Source organism: Monodon monoceros, unplaced genomic scaffold, assembly GCF_005190385.1.
Source record: "Monodon monoceros isolate NGI ecotype Baffin Bay Population unplaced genomic scaffold, NGI_Narwhal_1 Super_Scaffold_15, whole genome shotgun sequence".
Lineage (NCBI taxonomy): Eukaryota > Metazoa > Chordata > Mammalia > Artiodactyla > Monodontidae > Monodon > Monodon monoceros.
The window spans coordinates 39,230,076-39,255,890 of record NW_021703771.1 but is presented as its reverse complement, the minus strand read 5'-3'; the positions used below and the strand labels follow the sequence as shown (position 1 = coordinate 39,255,890).

The following is a 25,815-nucleotide window of genomic DNA, read 5'->3' as shown; positions in this document are numbered from 1 at the left end:
CTACAGAGGCATAGCTAAAACCAAAAAGGAACAAAATGAAACCAAAACATCCATTTTGAACACTTCTATGTATCCTTTACACGTGGTTTTGAGGGAGAAAATTAGGAGTAGTTGTGTTTACAAGCCCCATGCTCTCAACTATTAAAAAAAAAAATCCATAAAAATCAGAGCAACATATCTAGCTCAAAGTCCCCCTTGAACATATCAGACTTTCGGCCCTGTGTGGAAGTCCAAGTTTCCTAAACCTTATGGTGGTGTCCGTATGTGGTGTATGTATAGTGTGATACATGTATGCACAGGGAAAATACTGGAAAAAAACCAAAATGAACTGTGACCGTCCCCTAGTGGGGGACTATGACTACTTTTTTTTTAAGCCATTCTTACTATTTCACTTTTAAAAAAAATCTTTTTACTTATGGAAAATTTTGAGCACATACAAAAAGCAAACAGAATAGCTCCCATCACCCGGCCCTAAGAACCACCAACCTATGGCCAGTCCTGCCCCATCTTCATCACTCCCCACCTCCATATTATTTTGAAGCAAATGTGTCATTGACTTTAATGTTGTTAATAATACTTTTTAAATATTTTCTATTTAAAAAAATGAAAACACAATAATACTTGCTTAAATAATCAGGGGGAAACATATAATTGAAAGAAATTCTCCCTTTGAGTTCTGCTTAAAGAGTTCTCTTCCTACTACTGTAGGTTGGTCGGTAGTCACACGTCTCTGAACTGCCAGCCTGGGAGTTACTCTAAGAGTTCCCGAGAGTGACCAGAAATGGATGACCACTCCCCCAGATCATTATTAGCCATAAGTATTTCAGCTGTTTCAAGTCTGATGCCAGCTGAAACCATGATTTTCTTCTGTCATAAGAAAACATGACTCACCTTGCAGCACTGGGTTTACAGTTTCATAACCAAACACCTTGCTTATCTCATATTCACCGCTGACTAGAGTATGAAGGATCAGACCTACGGACCCAATGACACCTGCTTTGCAGTCTGCATTCGGCTCTCTCTGTGACAAGTGGGAAGACCTATCCTACCTGCATCTTATATTCTAGGGTATCTGGGCTGCTACTTGTAACTGGAAATGGTCCTCCATCTTCCAGAAATGCTCTCCAAGGGAACAGCACAAATGCCTAAAAGAACCAAATAATAAATATAATAATGCTGCATAATAATGTCCATAAGAAATAGACATTTGTATATGAACAAGATGTCTGTGTCTGCACACCAAAACACTGTGGGATGATTTCTCTATTATGTAGAAATAGTTCTTGATGGATAGTCCCAGATGATGCACAGGAGAGAGTAATAATCTTATTTTTTAAATTGATTTTTCAGAAAGTGACTAAACACAGAGGGTACTTAAGATTTCAGTGTAAATAGTCAACACCAGTATTTCAAAGTCCCAGAATAGTATAAAACCAATGGTACATATTTATAATCAAAAAAAGTAAACTTACTCAAATTTTTTCAATATTACAAACCTTAAATATTTGTCCTTTATCTCCATTGTGCTCCAGTTCTAGGCATCAACTCAAAACCAATGTCACAACGTTACACATGGGCCTCTGTCTTCTCCACATCACTGTCCAACAGCCAAGGCATCCCCTACTCCCTGGGGCATGACATGCAGTCCTGGATATAGTGGGCCTGTCCACCTGACCCCATTCTACACTTCCAGACTCGGTACTGGCTTCAGACAATTCCTAGAGTTGGAGTTGATTCAGGTAGCAGGGAGCCAGGACACCTGCATCCACCTAATCCCAGGCGACACTCAAAGGCAGCAGGAGCAGGCCCAATGGTCACGGTCCAACCCTGTCTTCGGGTCTAAATGAGGGTCAAGCCTTGGGCCAAGAGTCACTGTCTTGTAGCTATGGAAGGTAGAAGTGTGAGACTTACATGGGGTTGATGCTGGCATTACTTGGCTTAGCTTTGTAACATAAAAACATTAAGTTGGAGGTTTTGGAGTCAAAAGATCTGGGCTTGTGAGGTGGTTTTAAAGATATGCCCACAGGGACTTCCCTGGGGGTCCAGTGGTTAAGACTTTGAGCTTCCACCGCAGGGAGCACGGGTTTGATCTCTGGCTGGGGAACTAAGTTCTCACTGTGAGGCCAAAAAAAAAAAAAGATATGTCCACAAATTCTTTGTTTTAAAGATTTTTTTTGATGTGGACCATTTCTAAGTCTTTATTAAATTTGTTACAATATTGCTTCTGTTTTATGTTTTGTTTGTTTGGCCACGAGGCATGTGGGATCTTGGCTCCCTGACCGGGGATCAAACCCACACTCCCAGCATTGGAAGGCGAAGTCTTAATCAATGGACTGCCAGGGAAGTCCTGGTCCACAAATTCTTTGATTCTCTTCCCATTAAGAGGTGCAGCACCTTGACCAGAGCCTCATGAGAGATCCTGAACCAGAACTACCCAGCTAAGCTGCTCCCAGACTCCTGAGCCTCAGAAACTATATGAGATAATTAATGTTTATTGTGTCAATCTGCTAAATTTGGGGGTAATTTGCTCTGAAGCCATAGATAACTAACACAGTTTGTGACCTAGTGTTGCCATGACTATGCAGCAGTCTGATCTCTGGCCTTCTAGAACCTCAAACTCTTTAGTTGTAGCAGGTGGGTAATATAGTTAGTGCCTAGGAGCAATAATAGTTGCCAGGATTACATTCGATAACGCATGTTGTTACCGGGCTGTTCACAACTCAGCTGCTGACCTAATTTACGTATCGTAATTGCTATCATTATTATTTATTACATGGAAGAGATCAGGTGTTGGTTTTGTTACCAGCTGTGAGCAGATAAGCTGTTGTCCCAATTAGCCTGTTGAGCGGTTTAGAGGGAGAGCACCTGACTGGGAATAAAAGCGGGCCATGGGGGCCTAGCCCACTCTACCACGTGAGTGAAGGAGAGCCTACCAAGGCTAAAGGGCATTCCAGCACAATGCACTTTTGATTGGTATAAAAATAGCTCTCAACACACCTGGAGGCTCTGTGGATCCAGCGGCTGTGGCAAGCTGAGCTGGGAAGCAAACATGCTCTTCATGAGAGAGTTGCTCAGTGGCGGCAACCCATGCTACATGTCATCTGTGACAGACTGGTAGGCAGGAGCATTTCCAGCTGCCAAAAATGTTCTTCTACTAAAACAGGAAGGGAATCTCATTAACAGCAGTTACTCAAGTTTCTAAAGCTCAAAACTCTCTTCAAGGTTACTGGAGCAAGATAACATTTTGAGATATCAACAGGTTTCTTCCTCAGCAACGTCATCCCTCACTCCCGTTTCTTTACACACTGCCCTTCACTCTCACAATTCACAGCCCTCAAGGGAAAGGTAGCTATCCTCTAGACGAGCACGGTCTAACTGCAGAACTTTCTGCAGGGCGGAAATGTTCCATATTTGACTGTCCAATATGGTAGCCACTAGCCACATGTAGCTGTTGAGCACTTGAAATGTGGCTACCATGACTGAGGAACTGAATTTTAAGTCTTATATCACCAAAATCAATATTAATTTAAACTTTTAAATTAAAATAGCCACATGTGGCTACTGTACTGGACAGCTGAGCTGTAGCTCTAGAACAAAGACATCAGTTGTTGAATTTATTTTGAGACCAGTAGCTGAGACAGCAATTCCTGATATGTAAAACCAAATTTTACGTTAAATAATAAGAGCCTGGGGTTTGAGAGAGAAAGCTTCTTGTTTTGTTTTGAACAAAACTTGGCTTTGCATATCAAGAACCAAAAATCCTGAAGACTAGAGCATGAAATTTATACCATAAGTCACAGAGAAGGAAGTATGCTTGATAAATCACAATCATTTTCTTGCCCCAAAGGAAATGAGTTTAGCGAGCAAGGAAAGACTGTCTCTAGAGCTTAGATCTTGTGGATGCCCAAGAAAAGATGATGAAACAGGATCAGTTTCGGGGGGATCCAAAAGATCCCCAGGACAGAAGGGATCTTTTGCCTAAGTCCTCCATGGGCTTTGCCAAGTCATGCATAAAGCAGATATCAAAAAGGAGATTAGTGGGCTTCCCTGGTGGCGCAGTGGTTGAGAGTCCGCCTGCCGATGCAGGGGACACGGGTTCGTGCTCCGGTCCGGGAAGATCCCACATGCCGCGGAGCGGCTAGGCCTGTGAGCCATGGCCGCTGAGCCTGCGCGTCGGAGCCTGTGCTCCGCAACGGGAGAGGTCACAGCAGTGAGAGGCCCACGTACTGCAAAAACAAAACAAAACAAAACAAAAACAAAGAAAAAGGAGATTAGCAATGACTGAGGGAGATGTTAGCATTGATGGAAATGAGGCAGCCTCCCAGAGATGAGCAGATAGTCAAGCGTTGTGGAAAGACCTGAGGAGTGCCTGAGACCCCACAAGGGGGTGTCCAAGTGGGGTGCTGAGCAGCAGGCCAATCAGAAGAGATCTGGGATTGGACAGAGATGGGTGAGGTAGCCACTCCTCTTCAACTGCTGGGATGATTTATAAGCACCCCCAGGAATTTAGATCACCTCTGAGAAGGATAAAGGAGGAGAAGGGTGTGGCGTAAGGCTTAAGTTAAGGTCCAGTATTAGTGCTGCCTTGACATCTGGTAAAATTGGGAGGGCTTTGAATGACCTAACTATAAGTTCCCCTGCCTACTCTGCTCCCACGGGTAAGGTCCCCTAGTCAAACAAACTTCCTTATCAAAGGGACCAAGTACAATCCCTGCTTATCCCCAAGTAGTGGTTTCAGTTCCCTGCCAGACCACAAAATTATTCAAATGAACCAATCACATCCTCCTATGGGAGCCAGGAAGCACTATATCCTCTTGATACTACAAAGCCTGCCTCTCAAGCCCCTAGTTGTTCACTCTGGTCACAAGTACAAATCCTCTGTGGCCCTGCATGGCATGCTATGTTCTATTCCCCTCAGCTGTGAGTACATGTGACGAGTAAACTGCTGTTGATCCCATCTGTCCAGTATTTAGTGTCATGTGTTTGGCCATCCCCATAACCTTAGGGCAGAATCCCTCCCTCACCAACAGGGTAAAGAGGAGGCAATTAAAACAAAGGTAAAAGGGGATAATCTTGAATTAATTGATTTTATATCTCAAACTGACTACTTTAAACTGTAAATGTGGCTGAATGACATGGAATTGAAAAGTTTAATCTTTTTGTCAGCAGAAGTAGGGGCTTATGAACTTAAGTTCAAAGACAGATAAAGGTAACTCTATTATTTGCATATCAAACCACTGTACTAGTGCAAAAATCATACCACCCTTTTCACGTTTTTGTGAGAATTAACAAAAGATAGTTGCATACAGTTATATACTGAGACACTGAATAAAAACTTTGACTTACCCTGATAGCTCAAGGATGGCGCTTGGAGTTGCTCAATGGATATATAAACATTTTCTCCTGTTTCTCATATCATTCACATGCTTTCTCATGATTCTCAATGAGCCCTGCCAAGAGGCCCATGATTCATTCAACACCCATGTGACAGTGATGTATCAAGCATCTACTATGTACTGGGTACTGTGTCAGGAACTGTCTGAGATACAAAGATGGGTCCCCCATGGGTCTGACCTTCTAGCCCAGTAGGGCCCAGTGAGGCAGAGCTCATTATCCAGCTACTTCTGACCTTCCTCTAAACTCCCAAGGCACTTTCTATATATATACCTCCCTTATAGGTTGTATATATCTTCTTAAAATAATGGTACTGCAGACAAAAAAATGTCACCTGCCATTCCACTAAACAAAGAATGTTGCCTGCCACCAAGTCATCAGCCGATACAGCTGCCCCCCAACGATGCACCCTGAGGGGAATTCAGGATAGAGAAAAACAGGATACTGGCCCTAGATAGGTAAGATGCATATCTAAGAAATAATTTTAATGAGTCCAGACTCTTGCATCTTCCCATACACAGAAAATCACTAAAATCATTAACTTGTGATGTCTGTTTTTTGTGATTAGCAGTAGTCCTTTGATGTTCAACCACATGGGTTTTTTGCTCTTTTTGTTGTTTTGCTGTAAAAACTCCTCTATATCCTGGCTCCTCCCTTACCTCTTCAGAGCAGATCCTCAGAGCTATCTGAGAGACTGTCTCCCGGGCTATAGTCCTCAGTAAGGTTCCCGGAATAAAACATTTGCAACTTTTAGGCTGTGCATTTTTCTTTAGCCAACAGTACCAAAAAGCAGAGTATTCTAATGGAAACATTTATATTCAGCCTAAATCAAGAGCACAGAAGCCCAATATCCCACAAACCTCTTCCTGGTTGACTCCTTCCATGTCATTCCTATGCTTTTCTCCCACCAATCCACAAAATTATTTTCTCTCTCTCAGCCTCTGGGTCCAGCTTTGTTCGTACCTTACTGTTGACTGTATTGCTTATATTTTAAAATTTCTTTTTTGTTTATTATGATGTTTTAACATCTTTAAAAAACCTTGCTGGCTGGGGAGAGACTGCCCTTCCCTGCATAGCCAATTCTTAGAGATAGCTAAGGGCCCAGCATGCCTTTGATATGCAAACTAACCAATCTGAGCCATATGTCCTCTGACCCTTGCAACCCAGGAGGCAATATTTCTCTCCTTTAATCATCCCAGGGCTAGTTAACAGGCAACTAGAGACCTCTCCTACAGCCCAAAGCCCGCTGGAATTATTCAAAGTAGCCGATCTTAAACTGTTCCTCTGCCCTGCCTTGCCTTTCCAGGTCATGGCCTAAGCACTCTCCTTGCTCCTGACCTGTGGCCCTGTATGACATGGCATGATGGATGTTTCTAGGAACTGAGTATAATAATTTTGTTTTCCTGAGTCTCTCCTGTGTCTCCTCTTGTGGCTGCACCAGACTGATTTTCACATAAGAGAACATAGAACATTGACTTGCTCTCTTATCTTGGTAAGTTTGTGCAGAACTTTTAACTACTAAGTGCCACAAACAACCACAATTTTTGGCAGAGTTTTAGAGCCCCAAACACGTACTAGGTCTATTAATTTATAGATGCTTGGAGACTATTAAAAAATATCAATACAGTTCAGATGTAAGTATGACTGCTACTCTAAGCTAGAGAACCATAGCACATGATACACTCTCTAGAGAGACGAGAGTCAGATTCTAGGCACCACCATTGATCAAATCATTGGTTAACCTTTTCCTCACGTTCCTAATTCTTCAGTCTAGATCACTGTCCTTGATAGGTCCCATCTCTCCTTTATCAATAGTACTACTTATTAGGGAGCTGTACAATGTAATGCTATGTATAGAAAGGGGTCTCAGAATGATACTTAAGATTTTTAGCACTATATCCTCTTTTATTTCCTTCCTCCCCATGTACCCCATATTTTGAAAGATTTTTCTACCAAATTAAGCATTCTCTTGTTTTTAACTCAAAGCCACATAAACACCTAGCCTAAGCTCTGAGCTGCAGGAAGAGATGAAGAAACATGATATAAAGGAAAGAACAGGGCACTGGAGTCAGTAAAACCCTGTGAATGTAAGGTCTGCTACAACAAGCTTGTGACCCTGGGGCAAGTTATGCAACTTCTCTCTCTATTTCTTCATCTGTAAATATGGTGATATGATTGCTATTCCATGGAGTTGGCACATGGCGGGAACTCAACCAAAGCAAGTTCCCTCTGCTCCTTATCTCATTCGTTCTTATGATTCCAGTTTAAAAAAGAAAGAAATGTGACATTTTCTTTACCTGCAAAACTTTTGGGCAAACGTGTCTTTTTCATCATGTTTTTAGAAATACTGAAAACAGCTCACTGTGACAACTCATTCAGACCCTCAGTTGGTAAACCTGGCCTGAGCCTTCTGCTGGGGTACGTCTGACCAGTGCAGCTTGCCAGCAGCACTCAAGATACAGGGAAACTCATAGGAATGAAAGGTCAGCTTGTTGCTTGTGCCAGTGCTACACCTGCCAACTGCTAGCCCCTAATAAAGTCAGGTCTCCCCAGCAGTCCACTAAAATACAAGGATAGATGTATCACATTCTCCAAACTGTTTTGCCACACTCCAGCTGCCTTACTGTCAATAAGCGGTCAAGGGTTTCCTAGAATACCAGTCATGTTGTGTGTGACAGAGTCAGCCATAATGCGATCCCAGGCAAGCTGGCTGTAGCCACAGGGAGCAGGGAATTCATGGGACACATGCTAGGGTTTTTCCTGGATGCAAGGATATGAAAAAGAAAATGAAACCCAAAAAACGCCTGCAAAGTGGCCAGAGGAGGCCAGGCAAAAGTTGTGGCTCTTCACTTCTCAGGCGCTGGAGACCAGAAGCACATGGGGCCTTCTCTGTGTCGCCCAGAAATCCCCAGATAACCCTGAAGCACACTTTAATATCTGTGTGTTCAGAGACACTCAAACTAGGTGAGCATAAAGATAAATTGAAAAATGAAGAGAAAACCAACACAAATTCGAGGACTAAGAAATTGGTGTTGCTTCTTGAGAGATTGCTTGATGATCTCTTAAATCAGGCTTATTGCAGAAAGTTAAGGTACCTTTGGTTTATTTCCTTAAATTCCTTTTTACCGTATTCACTCTGAACATCAATAATACACTCAGATCAGTGGCACTCTGCATGCCATATGTTTTATTCTGTCCTACAGAATTCCTTTGAGGGACTTTTTTTTTTTTTTCTGGTTTCCCTCCATTCTTGAATTTCAAACGAATTCAATCCTTTAAATCAGGCAGTGGCAAACTCTTTCTTAAATGGTCAGATAGTAAATATTTTCAGCTTTGTGAATCATATAATCTCTGTTGCAACTATTCAACTCTGTGGTTCTAGCGTGAAAGCAGTCAGAGACTATCTATAAATGAATAGGCCTGGCTGTGTTCCAAAAAAAACCTTCATTTCTGGACACAGAAACTTGAATTCCACATAATTTTCATGTGTCACAAAATACTACTCTTGAGTTTTTCCCTCAACCATTTAAACACATAAAAACCATCCTTAGGGCTTCCCTGGTGGCGCAGTGGTTGAGTCTGCCTGCTAATGCAGGGGACATGGGTTTGAGCCCTGGTCTGGGAATCCCACATGCTGCGGAGCAACTAGGCCCGTGAACCACAACTACTGAGCCTGCGCGTCTGGAGCCTGTGTTCCGCAACAAGAGAGGCCGCGATAGTGAGAGGCCTGCGCACCGCGATGAAGAGTGGCCCCTGCTTGCCACAACTAGAGAAAGCCCTCGCACAGAAACGAAGACCCAATACAGCAAAAATAAAATAAATTAATAAAGAAAAAAGAAAAAACAAAACAAACATCCTTAGCCCACAGGCCTTACAAAATCAGGCAGGGGCCTATGGCAGTAGTTTGCTGATCCCTAACTTAAACAGATGAGATTGATTAGAACCAACTGTACTACTGAAGCATTTACCTTTGGCGCAAATGATTAATTCACCTGAAATTAAAGATAAGCTCAATCTTCAGGCATTTCTTGCACTGGCTAATAAATAACTCTTATACGTTGGTGGACATGCCCAGAGGTGAATGACAGGCCCTGGGCAATGTGATTCTGATGCCATCGGAGGACAGCACCAATTTCTATCAGGTCCTTGGCAGAGGACAGGTCGACAGGAGCAGAGTGAAACTTTTGTGCCTAGAAACATTAAACTTTCTTGCAATCTGAGCTGGTCTATGCCACAGAGAAGCAGAGGCCAGATATGAGGGACCCTACGGGGCCACTGTCCTGTTGTCCTTGAGCTACATGCTTCTTCTCCTCCCCTGGTCTATGGAAGTATGCTGTTCTCATTCCAGGTAAGAGTTCCTTCTTTTCAAACTCTGAAGAAGTCTTCAGTTTACATAAGCAAAAAGTTCCCTGGGGTAAACAGTCATATTTACTCAGTTGGTGAGCTCTGGGAAGGGCGAGGGAACTTCTCCAAGCTTCCTGTCTCTTTTGGATATCTAAGGACTTCTCCTTGCTTGCAGGTTCAGCACTAAGTAAAATCCTCAAGCGGAAAGACATTTATCTTTCAGCTTCTCCTTTCCTCCTGCCTCTTGCCTTCTCTTTGGAGTCTCCCTTTCCATCAATCCTGCTGCTGTCTGGCATCCGTCCTAGTTCTCAGGCTTTGGAGTCAAATGCACATAGGTTCTAATTCTGGTCTGCTACTCCCTGGCTGTGTGATTCCAAACACAGACACACCCCCAAAGACCTCTGAAGAAAAAAGGCTGGAGGAAATGCTATGAATGAAGGACTCCTGGTTCCTTCTGAGGTCCTCTGAAAAATATACTGAATATACTGAAATCAGTCATAGGACACAGTGCCCTCCATTCCTGCAGACTGAGAGCACCAGGGCAGAGAAAGCCCCACAAAGCAGTTCCTGGGGGAAGCAGAGTGGCTCCCCTGGGAGAGCAGGAGCAAGCTGAACTCCATGGAGCTGGAATCCAAGAAGAACTTCTAGGGTATAGTCCTATTTCTTCATCCTATGTAAATTCCTTGCAAATTCTGACTTGAGATTTCAGAGCCCAGAGGGCCAATGAATGGCCATCATGACAATTAGTCAAAACCTTTATATCCTACGTGCTTGACAAAGCTACAGCTCCCAAAGCTGTTTGTCAATCAAAAGAAAACAAATTAGCCTGATTTTTTGTCCTGCTGAATTTGCATTCTAAATCCAGACTCCCATGATGCTCAGAGTAAGAAAAAGCAGAGCAGAAAGAGAAAATATGGTTCAGTACAAGCCCCACATTCCTATTCTCTATGGACACTCATGCTAATGGTGGGAAGTGATTATAATCCACAGATAAAAGCACTGCCCTCCCAGGTCCCCCTCATTGACTAAATACTCACACTGGGAATTTATCAAATGAAGTTAATTAATTTTGACAATTTAAGAATAAGCAGAGACCCTCAGGCCTGACCTCTTCCCTTCCCATACACAGCTTATTATTTATACAGGAAACATTGTGACTCTTAATCCAAGCTAATTTTTTCATCAGTCATGATTAATTAACCAAATAAACATTCTTTTTGAATGCAGAGTATTTAATATCTACAAGGCCAGAGGTAAATTAACTTATTTATAAATTTAACTCAGGTGGTGATTTCCATTGGTTTCAGATGTGCAGTGAAAATTCTGTGTTTTTGAAAGGTAATTAAGGGCTGAAAAAATAAAACTCTTAGGAAAAATCATCTTCAGAAGTATAAAAAATGTGATTCCCAATAAAACAGCCTGTTATGCAAACTAACTATATTGAAATCACATTTAATAAAATCAAGAATATTATTATCCAACAAAAACACAGTTCACCTGGACAGCCTCCGCAGCCGAACGTGTTTGGTAGCGGCAGTGCCCCCGACTATTTAAAGCTCATTATCTAATAGTGCCAAGAGTGGCCTCCCTCCATGATCACTCAGAAACACCTGCCCCACAGAATTTATTGGACAGGATTAGCACTCCAGCCCTTACCGGATGAGGTACCTCACTGCAGCGTCAAACTGCAGAAACATAACCTCCCTTCGAAGGAGGAGGACCTGGGACACCAGAGTGGGGTCTTCGGGGCTCTGGAGGCTGTCAATCATTTTCTGCAGCTCTTGAAGCTCAGACCCTAGAAGATGGACGACATTTTACTCACTGTGAAACACAGGCTACCCTGTGAACCATTTCACCTCCAAAGCTAACTTTTTACCTAAATTGACTTCTCTTTGTTTGTGAGTATACTAATTATATGTTTTGCAAGATCAGCAAAGCCTTATGTTCTAGAACCCAAGGTCTGATTTATCTTTCCTTCCTTCCTTCCTCCCTCAGAATGTAATAACTTGCTTTGCTTTTCAGCAGAATAAGAACATACTGTTGAAAGAAAGTTTCAGTGTTTATAAGGCTACAGACTCTAAATAGATTGAAAAAGAGAAATTACAAGGAATGGGAAAGTATAGGCCTCAGTAAGTCTATTAGGGGCTTGAAATTACTATAAACCAGCACTCATTTCTCATAGCCATGCCATTCAAATCAGCCCTGTCTCTGGCTCATCCTGTCAATGGCTCATAGATTAAAGAAGACTCAGGATCATCCAAGGCAAGCAAAAATATGTATACATATATGTATACATGTATACAGACACATACATAGATCCTTCTAGGAGATTCTCATCATTTCAGGAGTAGATGTGGGAGATCCTAAATTGGCTTATTTCTTGGACCCTTACTGCAAAAGATTTATATGTGTTTTGGATGGAAATTTAAGTTAGAGGCCTTTTGGGGCACTCAATACTGGTTTGAGGAACCTGGCCTGGGTCTAGATGGCTGTACTAGCATCTCTATTATTGGCTCAGGAAATGAGCTGCTTAGAATGGGAGAGCACAGCAAGAAAATGACAAGCCCTTAGGGAGCATGATGGGGCAGGTGGGTGGGTCCCATTTCCAGGGCTACCAGAATGTCAGCTGATCTGAAATGCTTATCAGCTCCCTGTGGGGACAGTGATAGTTTTCTACTTGAGAGGACATCCCTGCTATGGGAAGAGAAGGATTGTGGAAATTGATCACCATCCCTGATTGTAGCCCATGGCAGAAATGAGATGGGAGATCCACGAAGCATTTCCGGAGTTACTCTATGTCAACCTCTCATCCAGACTTGAGCAACCTTGTACCCTATCTGGCCCGGTACTGGATCTCTTCCTACATTTCTGGCATGGAAGGCAGGGGAACTGAGGGAGCAGGGAGGCTGTCCATGAGAGCCTGATCAGGGCAGAGCCAGGTCTGAGAATGGTTGCTAATATGTACTTGCGATATATGCTCTTGGCTTTAGGAAAAGATGAGCAGTCCAGATTTCATATCCATTTGATGTTTTACACACCACAGAAAAATGTTTTTTGGGTATTTTCCCAGCCACAAAAGAACTGGGGCCAATCATTAGAGTTTTTATGAATCCTCTATAAATCTGATGGTCATATTGGGCTGAAAAGGAACTTCCACCAGAAGAGGAGTCACAGATCAAATTGTACAAGAACTTTAAGAATGTTGCACTGGATGAGAGGAGTGATGGTCAGTGAGCCTTTTGTTCAAGGTCTAACGTGGCTGGTCTACAAGCAATACACTCTGTCAGGCTATGCAGCAACCAGGGGAAAAGGTTTATCATTGCCTGCAATGACAATGAAAAAAGAATACGAAGTTGTACATACCCTGTGATTAAAGCTCTGTAAAATGTATTTGGGCAAGGGCTAGAAGGAAGTAAGGATAAATAAAAATATTTCACTTGTTACAATGGTTGGATTACGGGTGATTTTTCTCTTTTCATTATTTCCATTACTGTTTATATAATGCTGTGTGTGCACTTTTATATGATCACTTCCCAGCAAAATTGTTCTGTGCTGACAGGTGGCATTATCATTAAAGTACAGGTGTGGACGAGGGCCTACCTTTTCTTTGTTACGCACTGGTAACAGTCCTCATTTGGGCCTGCCTTTCTTGTGGGCTCACACGGCTCAGTGGGAGCAGAGATGGCAGGCACAGGCAGGGAAGGCAGCCTGTCTGTGAGGAGGGGGCAGATGGTTGCCGTGTGGTCATGGGGGTGGTGGGAGGAGACCCTCCGCCGGGAAACAAATGAGCCTCTTCCTGTGCCTTTCCCCAGGAGGGTTCCCTTTGGGAAATCAGACAGAGAGAGCAGAATCACAGTGGCCCTGCTTCCATGTGAATATTCAAAGCCAGTACATTTTGTTCATGAAACCCTGAGTTCAGTGTGTAGTGTCTGGGTTTAATTGGCCTCCTAATCCTTTACAAGAAAATCATAACGTAAACTCCTACATTCTGATTCCACCCTCTGCTTCACACTGACTCCAAAGGGAGTTGCTGGCTTTCAGGGAAGGAGAAAATTTGGCAGGGTCCACAGAACCAGCCCACAGTATCTCAGAGCTGCTTCCTCAGTCAAGTGGGAGGACCACAGCTGAAATTCGAAGTGTCTCTTTAAAAGATATTTTAAAGCACATAAGTCTTCAAAAGTCACTTTAACTCCAAACAGCTCTGAAATGGCTAAAAGGAGTTGGGTGGGTCTATGAACAGACCCGTCTCCTCTTTTCACCTTAGTTTTCCTTGTCTCCTCTGGGAAGCAGGCCAGGAACTGAGCAGCCTAGCCTTTTAAAAAAGATGATTATCTTAGAATGGAATTTTTTTTAGTTCAGTTTGCTCTTTATCTATTTTCAGCAAAGCAGAGTATGTAAAACTTTGCACATTCTCCCTGGAGCACAAATGTTTTTACTGGCAACATGACAAGGTGTGTCTCTCTAGTTGTACACCTTGGAAAGCCTGGGCCCCAATTATTTCAATGGTTTCCGGTTCATAAGCATTTAAATAGTAAAAAACCAATTTCCTTCATCCTCAATTCTAGGTCTTCAACAATTTGGCCTCATTTACCACTATCCCTCAGTGTTGCACTGGTGGGTTCATCATTCTCTCTGGACTGGCCATGTGTAGTCCTGCCTGTTATCTTTGCCAGTATCCTTTTCTTGTCCCCCTTTAGGACAAGCCCTCCTATTTTTCTCCATTGATTCAAGTGAGGACAAGTCCCCCCAGATCACCCTCCCTGCGGGCTCTTCCCTCCCAGTTGCTACAGAACTTCCTATGCAGTGACTTCTTTTGGAAACATGGCTCTGGCCCTACCTTGGCTTCTATCTCATCTTCTCGAGGGCAGGGATAGCATTCTTCCTTGCCCATCCTCCTTTCTCCTGTCCCTCATCTACAGTCCAGCCCCACACCCTCCCAACATCCAGCTCCACTGCAGAGCATCTTAGTTTATTTTCTGAGTTAACCCCTTACGACAGTCCCCAGATTAGCAAAAGGAAAGGAGCTAAGAGTGCTTTGGAACTTCTGTAATCTCTTGATGCTTATACTGAAGACTTGCTAGTAGGCCTGCAACAATTCTGTGCTTTCTGCTGAGGTAGCACCAACCCCTTCCCTTCTTCATGCTGCCTCTCCTCAGATATAGGCATCAATCTTCCTCGTGGAACAAGTCAGAATCTCCCACAAACATTTCCTTGATGCACCGCCCAGAGAGGAATAGATTCAGATTATATCATGTTTGTTTTAAGACCACTAAGTTTAGATAGGCATGTTACCTCATTTCTTTGGCTCTTCTCACACTTTAAAATCCTTGTCTACTATGTTATAATATACTGCTGTTAATTGATTAATATTTACATGACTAATGACATAATTAGGATGGGAGTCAAATTATTTAAATAGTAAGACCAGTTTCACTGCTTCTGATAAACCCAGCTTACTAAGCATTTCAGTGTCTTTAATTTACCTCATGCATTTATCTGAGAACTTGTGCTGAGTGAGAGTTCACGGATTAGCACTGGGCAGATAAAACAAAAGCCTCAACTATTCTTACTAACAGGACTACCGGGTCATTGTTAGCTAACTGAGGGCTGTCTGCAAGCTTCTTGACAGTGAATGCTTGGCCTTGACCTTGCCACATTAGTTCACGAAGCCCAGAAGGGGAAAGGGAATGAAAGCAAAGCTAATATTTAATGGGGACTTGTACATCCTTCTAGAATTTTTACAGATTTTAATCCACAGAACATCTCCCTGAGACAGGTGTTGTCACCCCTGTTTTACAGATGACAAACATAGAGCCAGGGAGTAAAGTGCCCAGCTTTTAGTAAACCAAGTGACAGAGGCAGGGTAAAAACCCAGGCCCCCCAAATTCTGACTTGGCATACTTCATGGTTTAACCTGTAAATGTGGAATCAATCCGTTTGGAGGCAGTATATAATGGGACTTTCCCTTTGCCCTTCTGTCATTTATGACGAAATATTTTAGTCCTGTCTTTCCAGGTATTAAGAGCTTCATAGTAATTAACTAGATGGGGGAAATCCTTTCACAATGTATATGTATATCAAATATAAAGTTGTTCACTTCAAATATATGACAATTTTGTTCTTCAATTAGGCCTCAATAAAGCTGAAAAAAAAAAGAGCTTCATGGAATTTCAACTGAATATTGAAGGCAATTTTAATCAGCTTTAATCACTTACCAATACCCTTAGTTCCTCCCCAGTCGCCTCTCAGAGGGTTAGGACTTAAGAGGAAATTCAAAATTTGGATGATTTCCAAGTTTAGCCAAACTGAAGAGGTAGGCCACAATGTCATGGAGAGGGGCTATCAGCTGTAGAGTTAGCTTTAAGGCTCTAAAAGCTACCTGTGGGTAAAATCAATACAAGGAAATAATTTTCAAGAAGCTTCTAAAGGGATATAAAAATATATGAGCATCGATTAGGAATAATATATTTAAACAAGAATATTTAGATAAACATTTTCACAGTATAATACAGGATAATAGTTACAGGTTAATATCTGAAAAAAAGAACAAGCCTTTTCATGAACTCAGGTTATATATGTCTTTGGACAAAGTAACTCCGGCTGGGGAATTAAAGCAAAGTGTTTCTCTTTGTTTAAAGCCATTGGAGGCCAAAAACACATCAAAATGTGTTTGTATGACTAACTATCAATGAATTACAAGGGTCACAAATAAATTCCTAGCAGGGACTCATATTCAGACAACATTGCCCTGAGGGAATACCTGTAAGCAAAACATAACTACTTATCAACACAGTTTAAACACATGATTGAAAAACAAACAATGGATCATAAATATCAACATTCAGTGAAGGAAAAGAGAAAAATTATGATTTAACTGCAGAAGGTAGTAGTTTTATATATTTTTAAAAACCCTAAAAATTCTTCCGTGAATGAATGAAATAAAGGGTAGTGCTATTTCTAATTTTTTGAGGAATCTCCATACTGTTTTCCATAGTGGCTGTACCAGTTGACATTCCTACCAAAGGTACACAAGTGTCCCCTTTTCTCCACACCCTCACCAAGGCTTGTTTTCTCGTCTTTTTTTATAATAGCCATCCTAACAGGTGTGAGGTGGTATCTCATCATGGTTTTGATTTGCATTTCCCCGATGATTAGTGATACTGAGCACCTGTTCATTTATGTATTGGTCATTGGTATATCTCCTTTGGAAAAATGTCTGTTCAGGTCCTTTGACCATTTTAAAATCGGATTATTGGTTTAAAAATTTTTTCTTTGTTTTGCTTTTGCTATTGAGTTATATGAGTTCCTTACATATTTTAGGTATTATCCCCTTATCAGATATATAGTTTGCAAATATTTTCTCCCATTATGTAGGTTGCCTTCTCCTTTTGTTGAGATTTTTCTTTACTAGCAGAGATCTTTTAGTTTGATGTTATCCCACTTGTTTATTTTTGCTTTTGTTGCCTGTGCTTTTGTTGTTGTATCCAAAAAATCATTGCCAAGACTGGTGTCAAAGAGCTTTTTCCCTGTTTTCCTCTCTGATTTTATGGTTTCCAGTCTTACAGATAAGTATTTGATCCACCTGAAGTTAATTTTTGTGATTGGTGTAAGACAGGGATTCAGTTTCATTCTGTTGCATGTAAAATTACCATATGATCCAGCAATCCCACTTCTGAGTATATATCCAAAGGAGATAAAATCAGTATATCAAGAAGATTATTCATACCTCCATGTAGCATTACTCACAATAGCCAAGATATGGAAACAACCTAAGTGTCCAGTAGATGGATAAATGGATAAAGAAAACGTCACACACACATGCATGCAAACACACAGGAATATTATTTAGATATAAAAAAGAAGAAAACCTTGCCATTTACAACAACATGGGTAAACTTGGATGACATTATGCTAAGTGAAATAAGCCAGACAGAGAAAGACATACACTGTATGATCTCATTCATATGTGGAATCTAATCAAAATGAAAAGGTCAAACTTATAGAAAGGTGGTTGGTTGCCAGGGGATGGGGGAGATGGGCTGATGTTGGTCAAAAGGTACAAACTTTATTTATAAGATAAATAAGTTCTGAGGATCTAATGTACAGCATGGTGACTATAGTTAATAACACTGTATTTTATACTTGAAATTTGTTAAGAGAGTTAGACAAGCATTCTCACCTCCAAAAAAAAGGTAACTATGTGAGGTGATAAATGTATTAATTAGCTTAACTGTGGTAATCATTTCACAATGTATATGTATATCAAATCATCATGCTGTACACTTTAAATATATACAATTTTATTTGTTAATTACACCTCAATAAACCTGGGGGGAAAAAAGGAAGGGTAAGAAACCTAAATTGCTAAACAGGTTTTCACTTACAAAGAAAAATCAGAATGTTCCCAAATGGCCATTTTCAACATTGCATTTTATTTAACTAATACTTGAATGCTTTATGTATTTCTATATCTACTCTTTTTTAATGGTCACCCTCTATCAGTAAATGAGGTACTTAGAGGAACCCCTCAAAAAACAGGAACCAGCTAATGACTGTGATTAAGTGTGATCTCAACCTCTCCTCAGTTTCAGTGCATCAGGGTGGGATTTTCTTGGCGTTGTGGAGGAAATTAAGGATTAATAAGGAATGTCGGAAGCTCCAATTAGTGTTCAGTAATGACCATGGAGAAACAGAACTATGAAATAATGAGGCACAAGGGAAAAATATAATAAAGCAGGCAAAAACATGAGGAGCTGTGAGATTTCAGTTATTAGGTGTTCCTGAAAAAAAAAAAAACAAGAGATATTCTCTGAAATTGATATGTTTAACTGTGGGACATAAAAAAGCCAATTTCCATTCTGGCACACATAAAAAAATACAAACCTTTTCAGGCAGAGTTTTGAACACAATCAGCACTTCGGAAGGATGGGGTATGAACCATAAATTGAGGAAGACTTTCCCGTCAGCAGGCAGCAAACATCGCGGCCAGGGCTGAAAACTCCTGCGGCATGAGAAGAAAACTCCGGGAGTACAGCATTTCTCTTTCTAAAAGGGGCGTCTGGCATGAACTTATACCACTGCCCTCCAGCCACAGCCCCAGAGCCCACGTTGTGGTGACACACACACCCAGCGTCTAAGCCCAAGGGCAGCAGCCCTCCTTTTCAGGCTGCTCACAAGTGGCTACAGTTATAAATAACTCAACAGGAGAAGAGCAGCTGGGCTGGTTTTAGCTTCAGCTGTTATCGGGAGGAAGGAGTGGGCACAGGGGGAGGGAAAGGTGTAATAAGAAAGGAAGCGGAGGGCATAAATTAAGTGCCAGCACCATACCTCGGGTGACATTTTCTCACTTAATTCTTACGACAACCTTGGGATGTTCCTATGTCGTTCCTGTTTCACAGATGAGAAAACTGAGGCCCTACCAGGCTACGTAGATCTTTCCTATCCAGCTCCTAAGAGATGAAGTTGAGATTTAAGCGCAGGTCTGTCTAGTTCTAGAATCCAGGCTCTGGAGACCAGCCTCTATTTTCCTTCTCCCCCCACCACGTTTCCTGCCAGGTTCTCTAGACTCTGGCCCACTTTTCCTTCTTCCTCCTTTCTTCCTCCTTCAAATACTTGATCATTTCTTAGGCAGCAGTATTGCTATCTCTTCATTACTGGTTTACATACAAATACATAATTCACATATGTCTGGTGTAAGGATTCACACAAGCCCAGGTACCCACTACCTGGCCTGGGAAACAGAATGTCTCCAGCTCCTCTGAAGCCCTTCCACAGCTCCAGAGTCCCAACTTGCTCCGCCTTGGCTGGCAGTGCCTCAGGGCACCTCGGTCAAAAAAGGCAAGAACTGAACTCCTCACCCCTACCCGCACCCCGATCCTGGGCTTCCTCCTGTGTTAAAAGAAACACAACCCCCAAGTCCTCAAAACCAGAAACCAGGGAGTCATTTTTAGATGCTTCCTTCTTTATCCCTCAGGTCCTATTGATCCCATTGCTCTCTTGTACCCAGTTTCCATTCCCACTCCATTGTCTATAGCAAGGACTCTCAAAGGGAGGGTCTCACCTTCTAGGGAGCCTTTTGGAAATCATAGGGGCATTTTTTGACTGTCATTATTTCTGGGTCCTTAGGAGAGACTCAGATGACCCTTTCCATTTCTTAAAGTAAAATGTAATTCATTTTAACTAAGGGCTGAATGTTTTCGATATCAAACATTCTGAATATGAAACTTTTTAAATTACTAAAACTCTACTTGGAGTAGTCTCAAGTCTCAGGGTTTTAATCAGGTAATTTGAAGCTCAGGAACAAAGTGTGGTGGTGTTAGTTTGGAGAACTTCTCTTATTTCAGCAACCACAAAGTCAGACTATCCTGTCCTGGAGTAGGTCAAAACCAGCTTAAGCTCATCTTATCTCTATTATTTGTTTGAAGGTGCCCCAAGGAAACACTATCAACAATAAAAAGTCATAAGGCCCGTGTCTGAGCACACAGGTCTGTGGGCCATGGGGCGGGCAGCAGGGTGGCTGAACTCAGTCTTGACCTCTGAGAAGCACATGTGTTCCTGGAGCCACAGGGCCCTCTACCAAATGTTATCCTTTCCTTCTCATCCGTTATTTCCTGCCATTTCTACGCCTGCCTGCAGCAGGTAGCCCTCTACTGAAGGGGGACAGAGAGGGCAGCAGAAAGCTTTCGGTGCTCAGTGCAGGAGCAAAGCCTGGTTCTCAGCCCTGCAAGGAGGAATCTTCCCCGCTTGTGATGGCCCACCAACTCAGTGGCCTGACAATTCCTTGACCTGCTCGACATCACCCCCTTCACCTCCATTCTCCTTCACCGCCCATTCCAGGGCCACACTCCAGACCTTATCATCACCTGGAACCATATAACCTCTAAAGACTTAAACTCAAATATCCTACTTTCCGGCTCAACCTTTTATTCTTCCAGTTTTCTCACTCATTCACTCCCACTAAACCTCCTTTATCCCCACAAAATATGCTCCTTGACGTCATCCAGCCCTCTGGCCTCCCCTTCCATCTGTCAGTTCCACTCTGACCCCCACTACTCCCTTCCCTACCCACACTGGGTCTCACAGCCAAGCACATGAACTACTCTCCCACCAGCACCTTCGGTTCTCTGCTCTTTTGTACTCGTGACCCACTTATCTAGGAAAACCCCGGCTCTGGATCCCTCTAGCTAGTCTGCTTTCTGCTTCTAGTTGCATGCTGCTGAGCACAGCTAGAGGAAATCATACCGCTAATTGCATTGATGCAGCAACAAAAAAATGGTTTCCAGCCTGAGCTATGTCATGCCAGGGAAAATTGGTTTTCTTTCCTTTGATCAGCTCTCATGTCCATTTCCTTTTTCAACAGCTCCAAGTCTTCCTTAAGCCTCATACCAAATTCCCAGCAGCAGATGAGGACATGGTCTGTTATTTCATAATTGAATTAAAGGGGCTGGAACTGCCCCCACTTCCTGTGGGCTCACCCTCCCCTCCCCATCCTCCCTTTCAAACCAAGGTCAAAGACACAGGCACACACACAGGATATGAAGTGAAGACAATCTCTGCCCTCAAGGATCTTACATTCCAGAGGCAGCTAGACCTGCGAGCATGATGCTATGATAGAAGCGTGGAGGAATGGAAGTATGTGAAAGTGGAAAACATCCAGAATAAGAAGCGTCTGAGACTTGCTGGGAGACCAAGGGAAGAAATTCACAACAGGGGCTTCTGAGCTGTGATTCATTATCTCCCCCTCCATATCTCTCCTCTTAATGGCACTACCATTCTTTTTTTCCTCCATTATAAAATGTGATAAAACATATATAACATAAAATTTACCATTTTAACTGTTTTTAAGTGCACATTTCAGTGGCATGAAGTATATTAACACTGCAGTGCAACCATCACCACCATTTATGCCCAGAAAAAATTTTTTCCATATTCCAAAACTGAAACTCTGTACCCATTAAACAACAGCAACACTGCCATCTTTTTATTCACCCAAGCCAGAGACTCTGGGTGACATCCTAGATTCCTCTTCCTTCTCTTCACTCAGTTCTGCATTAAATCTAGCACCTGGCCTAGCTGATTTCACTTCCTAAACATCTCCTGTCTGTACAGTTTTAGTAGGTCCCTAAATGGTCGCTGACAATCATCTTGCCCCCTTCTCCCTGTTTGTTGCAGGACAAATGGCAGACTTCTGGATGGTTGCTCTTCGTGCTGTACATTCTGCTTCCCCAACTCATCCTCACATACCTTGGACAGGAGCCACTGGGAGGTCCACATGCTGTCTCATATCTCTGTGCCATTACACATGCGGGTCTCCCAGCATGAACTGAATTTCTCTTCCTTGTGCACCTGAAACACTAGTCATCCTTCAAGACCCAGGTTAAGTGTCCCCTCTTCCCTGAAGCCCACCTAGCTCCTCATCCCCACCTCCCTGCTCCTTCAGATAATACTGAATATTTCCTGGTGAGTGCTTTCATTATACTTTAATCTTATTCTTTATCACAACGTACTGTAATTGCCTATTTCCCCTTGCCTGAAGGGAAAGAACCACGTCTAATTCATTGCTATACAGTGCTTGGCACCAAGGCTACCATGTACTGTTGTTCAGATTGTGCCCTGAGGCAACCAGCAGCGGCTGAGATCCAGCCTATACTTTACTTGCCAAGCTCTGCACCCTGGCATGGGGCTACCCCTGCCTGGGGGAAACCGTGCTTTCTTCTAATCCTCATAAAGCAGCAGTGTGGCATAGTGGTGGATCTGGCTGTCACACAGTAGGGGCTTGAATGTTAGTGTCCTCTCTTTCTGTCCCTTCTTTGCTCCTCTATCAGCCAGCGTCATGGCTCCTGGGAGTGTGGCCAAGTGTCATCCCAGTCTCCAGACTCCAGTCTCCTCTAGAGCCATGAAGGACATAGAACCCTCAAGGGGCATCATTCTTTGGAGGAGAGCTTCCCTTGGCTCCTCCTCTTCTATTTAGGTTCTGGTTTAGGGGCAGGTGTCTCTGCTAAAGCTAAACAGTATGTTACAGCCTTTAAGGATTAAGTAGCATCTTAGAATTTTAAACCTACAGAATTTATGGGGCTCTTCTAGTCAAGGGGATGGCAAACACAAGCAGGGAGGCCTCCTTTCTCCCTTTCCTTGACCATGGTATGACACTGCCAATCAATCACAACAATATCACAAGTTTGGGATGTCTTAGAATCCTCAGCAGGACACTAATACAGCAGGACACAGAACTGACATTTAAAATAAAACATTTCTTATCCTTGATCTAACACAACTCCTTATTTTAGGAATAAGGTGAGGACCTCTGTTCTCCGTGACCTTCATTCCTCAACTCTGTCCCTTTATCTCTAGGTACTCTTGACCTGGGATGATTCCCAGTGATAATTTCATGAACATTCTTAGATGGCTCCTTTCCCAGCAAGTCTTTCCTGAGCAGTCCTATTCCTTGGAATAAAGCTCTAGACAATTTAGCACTAAGAAACTTAGCATGTTTAACTTCAGAGAGCTGCTACAATCTCCTCACTTATTTGATGGAAAGTTGAAGTCCAGAGATTGAAGAAAAGTGATTTGCCCGAGACCTCAGAACAACTTATGACTATGCCGGGTAAAGTCCAACATTCTAATTCTTGGGCCATGACTCTCCCTATTATACCTTCTTGTGGCTGAGGTTCATTTCTTATTAATACTCAATGCATGGAATCATAGACTTTGGAGTTAGGGTTAGGGTTAGCGTTAGAATTATATACAGTACCTTTTCCAAACTTCCATAGAAGACAGAACTTCCTTTCTCCATGTTCCATTTCATGTGAGTGTATCAAAAGGGACATGTTAAAATCTAGAGGTTTTAGGAAGCAGGAGATGGGTGTAGTGGAGAATTGCTGAATCTGTATCAGTCAGTTGCTGTTCATCCACTGCCTGACTATATGACTTGGGTTCTGGGTGGGCACTCCCTTTGCTCACACTTTCCTAGACCAAAGCCCTGTCCTGAAATGATCACACATTAACTGACCAGACGATTTAGGGCTCTAGCCTCTCCCACTTAAATGACTGTTTCCCTTAATCTTTAGGTAACACACATGATCTACAAAAAAAAAAAAACAACAAAAACAAAACAAAACAAAAAAAACAACAAAAAAAAAACAACGAACAAAAAAACCCAATAATGGAATAGAGCAAAACCTGCAAGTTGGAGAGATTTTTTTTTCCCTCTCTACATCCTGACCTCCTTATTTGGTGGCTGCAAATAAAACAGATTAGAAACCAAAATAGACTTCCTTAATCCATTTATCCTAAATAAGAATGTAGTGAACTCACGGTTAGAGTTCTGTAAACTACTTTTAAAATTTGATCCAAATGTAGATTGGGTTTATAAATGGTTGACATGGCTATTGGGTGGATGAGAAAATGGAACTAAGAAGTCTTAGAGGATTATCCTGTGATGTTTTTATATGAAAGAAAGATGCACTTCAGCCTCACTGGGCAATAGATGTCCAGTCAAACTTTCAGCAAAATTATCAGTCTCCTGAGGTATTTTTTGCCCTGCTTCTCTCTCTAATGCATTCTTCCATTAGGTAAATCCTGAATTCTACCCAAGTGAATGTACTGGCTGGGCTCATGAGACAAAACACTGGTAATCCACAAACTGGTCATCTTATAAGTATCAAGGTCAGATTGGCCACTATTTTGATAGCCAGCTCTCAGTCAGCCAAGGGCAGAGACTCAACTTCTTTGATTCTCTAGCATTCTCTAGTCTGTTCTACCATCACCTTTTCCTTGGTGAACTCCAACTTACTTGTCACCTCTTCTTTGACTTTCTCCCTGAGGCCCTGGGCTAGAGTTCAACACTTCCTCTTTTGTGTCCTCACAGGACTTTCACATAACTCTAACATGTTATCTTTGAAATCTTTGAAGTGACTTGTTTGTTTATAGAGATTTCCTCCACTAGACTGAATTTATTGCCAGAGTCAAAATGACTTATTCACCTTTGAAACTCCAGTATACATAACAAAGTACTTGGTACTAACTAAGCACTGAACAAATAATGGTTGAATAATCCATGAATGATAAGTGAGTGAAAGAGTGGTCTGATACAAATGGTCTTTCAATTCCCTTCCATCTTTCTGTTCTGTGATCATATTTATTATTACTCTTACTCAGAACTAAACTCTGTGTCCATGCCAAAAGGGAAAGAGTAAGGAGGGAAGGCAGCTCACCCTATAGGGTGTTTTTGCTCCCTCTTGGAGGCTGTGTAACTGTGTAATACCCCCCTTTTTTTTCCTCAAAGGAAATTTGGTCACTTACAGCACAGGTATGCCAACTCCTCCATCCAAGTGAGTGAACTCTAGGTAGGCTGAATTACGAACATCTGGAAAACTGGATAAGGCATGATAAGGAGGTATGGAAGCAGCTCCACTCTTATCACTTAATATCATTCTACATATATATTTTTTTCTCTGTCGGTGAAGTACGGAAGGACACTGATTTATCCAAAGCACTGGAGTATCACTGTTTTGTTTTGTTTTTTCCTGAATATTTCTTCTACTCCACTGAGTAAAATATTTGAAGCCAGAAACAGTTCAAGATTAAGTTTACTTATTTGTTTGCTTACTTTAGATGCTGGCCTATGTAAAAGGGTGTGACTGATGAAAATCTCTGGGTACTCCAGGGGTAAACAAAACTTCATAGATTGAAAAAGCAGTCAAACAGCCCATAAACAAAGGACTCCTTTTGCATTCAAATACAAAGATACACTTATTCTTGGAGTGTTAGCTCTTTCTTTTCCCTTTCTGGACCAGAAGATCAAGGTTAAATACGTTAAAGGGAGCAAGATTTCCATACCAAACTTAACAAACCTCTCCCCTAGGAGAAGTGGGATGGGGAGGGGGAATAACAAGCTCTAAAGAGAATTCTGCACCTGGGGTCAGGCTTGAGGCCCTCCTTGGAGTCCCTCGACCCCTTCTCTTCTTGTGGTTGTCCCACCACGAAAAAGGTATCTCTGATGGTAGGGAAATCGTCCAGCAGGGCTCTCAGGCTGTTGCAGTATGCCATGATCCGCCCCCGAAGAGCATAGTGAGACAT

General features: G+C 42.2%; 1 pseudogene; it reads right to left on the bottom strand.

The window, feature by feature from the left end:
* Positions 1 to 1,040: 1,040 nt before the first annotated feature.
* On the bottom strand, positions 1,041 to 25,815 carry LOC114895886 (annotated as a pseudogene).